Source organism: Pleurodeles waltl, chromosome 5 (assembly GCF_031143425.1).
Source record: "Pleurodeles waltl isolate 20211129_DDA chromosome 5, aPleWal1.hap1.20221129, whole genome shotgun sequence".
Taxonomy (NCBI): domain Eukaryota; kingdom Metazoa; phylum Chordata; class Amphibia; order Caudata; family Salamandridae; genus Pleurodeles; species Pleurodeles waltl.
The window spans coordinates 983,205,341-983,210,928 of NC_090444.1; the positions used below are offsets into that span (position 1 = coordinate 983,205,341).

Consider the following 5,588-nt stretch of genomic DNA (forward strand, 5'->3'; position numbering starts at 1 on the left):
TTTAACATAAATAGTGACTGTTCCCAAGAAAGTATTATGTGATCTCTTTGGGTTTACAAGGATGCACATGTGCAGACGAGTATGAAAACCAAGACCATCATATACAGCCAGGCATATCGTATCTGATACTAAAAAACATCAATACAGACAGACCTAGAGCCATCCAGGCAAAAGAGCTTGTTTTAGTTAGAATTGTTGCCCCATTTTCATCTTTATTAGAAGTGACTCTGCACTTCCGTTCTGAAAATATGATATATGTGATCCAATTTTGTGTTTCCAGTTGATCATCCATTAGGAAGTTTATGTATTTTCCAAAAGAAAAACATATTTTTCCGGCTTTGCAGCTTTATGGGGCTGTTGAGGTTTTGGAAAACGAAAAAAACGACTTAGAAGTTGAGAACTATATACGGCTGACATTTTCATTAGGACAGTTGTCAAAAATAGAATCTGTATCCTTCGATAGCTCAGTTGGTAGAGCGGAGGACTGTAGTATAAAGCCAGGTATCCTTAGGTCGCTGGTTCGAATCCGGCTCGAAGGATTTTTTTTACTCAGCCTCCTGTTTTTTGCCTATTTAAATCCTCATTTCAGATCACGGGGCACTTTGGCTATTCATGACTCCTCTGGCTTCTAAATTGCTCATACTCCAGCTCCTTCCTACGGTTTACGCTGAAAAGTGTTCAATCACCGTATGGAGCTCTCGTGGCAACCCGCGTCTCAGAGGCCTTTGGCATAAAAACCGACGCCAACCATTGCGTAAAAGACGCCGCCCCTGTGCGTTCCGTTGGCAACCACACGTGTGCTTCCTGGAGCTAAAGAGCGCTGACGGGCATAAAGTGTTTTGTGAAGTCGGGCTGAAACCTAGGTTTGTGGTAGTGTTTGGTCTTTTGAATGTGTGAAGGGGAGTATTACTTTTGAGCCTGTTAGCGAGTATTTGTGTGGTAAAATATACAACTAACAAGCACCTTGACTTCAAACATGGATGTGACAGCAAAAGATGATATCGAGACATTGTTTCTACAGAGCTTCCTCGTTAGTATAGTGGTCAGTATCCCCGCCTGTCACGCGGGAGACCGGGGTTCAATTCCCCGACGGGGAGATCGAATTTTTTTTTTTTCTAGACATTTGCCTAAACTAACACCTACTCAATATAAATGCAGTCTATAACATAATATCTTGGGATACCCAGTGTTACCATTAAGGGACCCACCGATTTCGTAGTGCAGTGGTATACGTTTGCAAATCTATATAAGACCATAAAAAACACATCTAAGAATTCAGAAGTATTTGTCACTTTTAACTTTAAACTACCGATCGTTTTCTTGAAAAAACAGATTACGGTGAAATGGCTGTTATTAGGGGAAAACACTGTAGTGTGTTAAAGTGCATTTTAAAATAGAACGGCGTGTATTTTGCAGGCAAAATAACCCCTGTTAGCGCGTTGGTCCTTAATAAGTAAACTTACAAGGTGAGGTGTACAGGTGGATGAACCTTTTGATTCGCATGGAGTATCTTAGCTATGATGTGACCAATGTACTCAATAATCAATGCACAAGATTCAATAACCATATGACAAACATTTATCAATAATTAATAAAAGCAATAAACATCACCAATGAATTTTATTACAAGACCGGAGGCTCATATTATGCAGTCTTTTCTTGCTTTAATTTTTAACAGCAGCCAAGTAAAAGAACTACAGTACCCAGAAAAAAAAAAAACTACAACCATGACATCATAGCTGAACAGCCAATAGGGTATCATACAGCAATACTAATATCTTAACTGCGAGCAACAAGTCCTCTTTTCTTGCTGCTTGCAGTCAAGATAAGTACCTTCATTATTTGTTCTATATTTTGTTTACACTAATTGTTTTCAATTATTTACATGTGCTATGTTTCTGTATAACATCGCGTTTGCTATTCCTGCTTAAACGCGCGTCTTCCTTTCTCTCTGCAGCGCGTCTTTCAACGGTCGTTTTTCGGCCGTTGTAGACGCGCGCGTGCACGCGCGGCCATTCCTGACATTCCTGTCATACTCGGCATACCTTTCTTGACAGGGCCCACGCCGCGTCTAATATTCTGGCATTTCGAGCGTATTTTCGCTCGTTTTTTCTCCCGGCTGCCTTTCTCCACCTCATTTCAGCCGCTCTGACACTTTCGGTGTCAGTCAGCTTCTGCCTTCATTTCGGTAACCGCCCCTATTTCCTGGTTCCTGCCCCTTCAGCCACTCCCTCCCATTTTCTTCACATTTAACCCCTGTTTCCCCAGTTTCCTACAGATTTAGGTTGGTTATCTTTTTATACTTATTTTATATACTTAATTTAGTATATTTTACTGGCTTTGTCATTATGACTGAGGAAGAAGATTCCCAAGTCTTTCAAGAAAATTTAAAGTCCTTTATTAAGGACTCTGTACAACAGGCAGTGGCTGTTTCCATGTCAGATATCACAAAAAATGTAGAAGCCTCCTTTTCCAAAATTATGTCTTCTTCCAAACTGCCTGTTAATAAAGGCAAGAAACGTGCGGCCACCCTCCCAGTGCCGTCCAAAGGCGTTTCCTCTGGTCCTTCCACCGAGAGGTCTCTAAATCGGGTCCCCCTCTTTCTCCAGTGCATGTTACACAATTAAGAGACACTGATGATGACAATGATGATTCTAGTCATGATGACGATATGGATGGATCGGCAGATCCATTTTTGTGTGGGCGTCTGGAGAAAAGGCGTAAAACTTCTCCGAGTGACGGTGGTGCCGTTCACCCTGTGTCTCATGTTTTGGTTGACCATGCCGGCGAACCCTTATTCGACCCTTCCTTCATGGTTCATCCAAATTCAAAGGAGTGGTATCCATCTGATCATGTAGCTGATTATGTTTCTTTCTTTTTACGCCATCCCCTCAAAAAAGCTACTCGCAATAAGCTTAAGTCGGAGTGTCCTCGTCCCTCACTACCAGATAACATTACGGCAACCCCAGTTATTGATCCCAACTTGCTGATGTTTTTCACCAAATTTGGCAAAGATCCCAAGAAGGGCGTTGATAGAGCTTGGTCAGGTTGTCAGGACAAGCTCCTCGATTTGGTGGGTCCTCTCACCAGAATTTTTGACTTGGCGGAGGAGGCTAAAATGGACAACAGTCCTATAGATCCTGAGGTTCTTTCGAACTGGGCGCAACGCGCTATCTGCATGCTGGGGAATGCCAATACTCAGCTATCTATTGAGAGGAGGAAAAGTCTACTATTGAAGATTGACCCTAAACTGGCCTCTTTAGCCTCCAAGGATGATGGCCCGTTGGCTAAGGGCCAATTATTCGGGGACTCTTTCATCAAAGATCTGGGGAAATATGTGTCCACCTTTGCCTCCCTGGACAAGGCCCAACTTTCTATGAAAAAGATCTTTTCATCTCGGGTTTTTGCCAGGGCCGGCAAAGGCAGGAGTCGCTTTGCCGGCCGCTCCATCAGAGGCCAATACACCAACAGAGACTCCTACAATCAGCAATCCCAGCTTGAGACCTACACGGGATATAAACCAAGATTCTATCCCCGTCGATCAAGAGGCTACCGTCACAGGGGCTACACCAACAGAGGAGACCAAACCTCCGGTAAGTGTTTCCAGTTCTGGCCTTCCTCCAGTAGGAGGCAGACTGGCTCTGTTTCTGAATTCATGGGTTTCTCTCACCTCAGATCCCTGGGTAATTCAATCCATTCAAGGGTACCTGTTAGAATTTTATCAAACCCCAATTCAATCCCGCGTTCCTCTGCCCCTAGTTTTTTCCCAAGATCAAACAGAGCTTCTGCGTGTCGAAATCCTCTCTCTCCTTTCCAAACGCGCGATAGAACCCGTCCAGTTCGACCCTTCGGGTTTCCTCAGCACCATCTTCCTCGTCCAAAAGAAAAATCAGAAATTTCGTCTGGTGTTGAACCTAAAAGCTTTCAACAACTTTATAGTTTATCGACACTTCAAGATGGAAACTATTCTCCATCTCAGGGACATTCTGCTTCAGCACGATTGGCTGGTCAGATTAGACCTTCAGGATGCCTACCTCACAGTGCCAATTCATCACTCACACAGGAAATTCCTTCAATTCCAGTGGCTAGACTCCTTTTATCGATTCAGAGTTCTTTCCTTTGGGCTTTCTTCCGCACCTTGGTGTTTCACCAAAATTCTCAAACCCGTCGCAGCCTTTCTCCGTTCTCACGGGGTTCGTCTAATCCTTTATTTAGACAACTTTTTGTTGATGGCACAGGACAAACGTCTGCTTTTAGACCATCTTCAACTTTGTCAGAACCTACTTCTCAGCCTAGGCTTTCTTATCAATGTGCAGAAGTCGGTCCTAATTCCGACTCAAAAGTTGGAGTTTCTCGGTTTTCTAATAGACACTACTCTGTCGGTGCTGCAGCTCCCTCAACACAAAGTATCCTTAATCAAGAAAGAGATTCGTCAATCCCTATCTCTCCTTCATATCTCCCTCAGGACTCTGGCACGTCTAGTAGGACTTTTGGCTTCCTCTATCCAAGCCATCTTCCCAGGTCCTTTACATTATCGCGCCCTTCAGCGGCTCAAGATCCGTCATCTTCACAAGGGTCTCGCTTATTCGGATCCCTTGGTCCTAGACGCCGAATCCAAGGAAGAACTTCTGTGGTGGTTGACACATCTAGATGCCTGGAACGGCAGAACTATCTTCTCTGCCGCCCCAGATCTTGTATTAGAATCCGATGCAAGTCGGACTGGTTGGGGCGCAAGATGTGGTCAGTTCTCGACTGGGGGCGCATGGTCTCTGAAGGAGTCCTTCTTGCACATCAACAGTTTAGAGATGCTTGCAGGTTCCTTTGCCATCCGCACTTTTGCAAAAAACAGAGTAAGTTGCACCATCCTCCTCAGGATGGACAATTTGTCCGCGGTCAGGTATATCAACCACCTCGGCGGTACCAAATCCAAGATTCTTTCCACGTTGGCGAAGCATCTTTGGGAGTATTGCCTTCCTCGTCGGATCTCGGTCAAGGCAGTGTTTCTGCCAGGCAGGCTGAATACAGTAGCGGATTGGTATTCCAGACATCTTCACGATTCCAGCGATTGGCAATTGCACCCTTCAATATTCAGGCATCTTTCTTCCATCTTTGGTGAAATGTCCATAGATCTTTTCGCTTCTCGCCTCAACTCTCACCTTCCTTCCTACTTCAGTTGGAGGCCAGATCCGCAGGCTCTAGCCACAGATGCTTTCCTTCAGACTTGGCCGTCATCCCTTCTTTATGCATTTCCTCCCTTCCTTTTCATTCCCCGGGTTCTTGCTCAAGTACGCAGACAACTATCCACTCTGGTACTCGTAACCCCTTTCTGGCAGACCCAACCGTGGTACCCAACTCTATTGGAGTTGGCAATCGATCGACCCATCTGGCTTCCTCACTTTCCCGACCTCCTCTTGGATCCCCAAGGCCAACAACATCAGTTAGTTCTCAGCGGCTCCTTGTTCCTCATAGCCTGGAGAATTTCGGGTCGTCCTGGAGAACCCCAGGAATTTCGGAAGATGCTGCTAGACTCATCCAGCAGGCCAGGGCCCCTGGAACCTCCAGAGCCTACAAGTCCGCTTGGGCCCTTT

General features: G+C 45.0%; 2 non-coding genes across 2 annotated transcripts; both read left to right on the top strand.

Moving 5' to 3' along the window:
• Positions 1-453: 453 nt before the first annotated feature.
• Positions 454-539, top strand: TRNAY-GUA (transfer RNA tyrosine (anticodon GUA)). The gene is given in 2 exon segments: positions 454-490; positions 504-539. It is a non-coding gene; the product is annotated as a tRNA-Tyr (tRNA).
• A 486-nt stretch (positions 540-1,025) lies between these two features.
• Positions 1,026-1,097, top strand: TRNAD-GUC (transfer RNA aspartic acid (anticodon GUC)). Its single transcript has one exon. It is a non-coding gene; the product is annotated as a tRNA-Asp (tRNA).
• Positions 1,098-5,588: the final 4,491 nt, after the last annotated feature.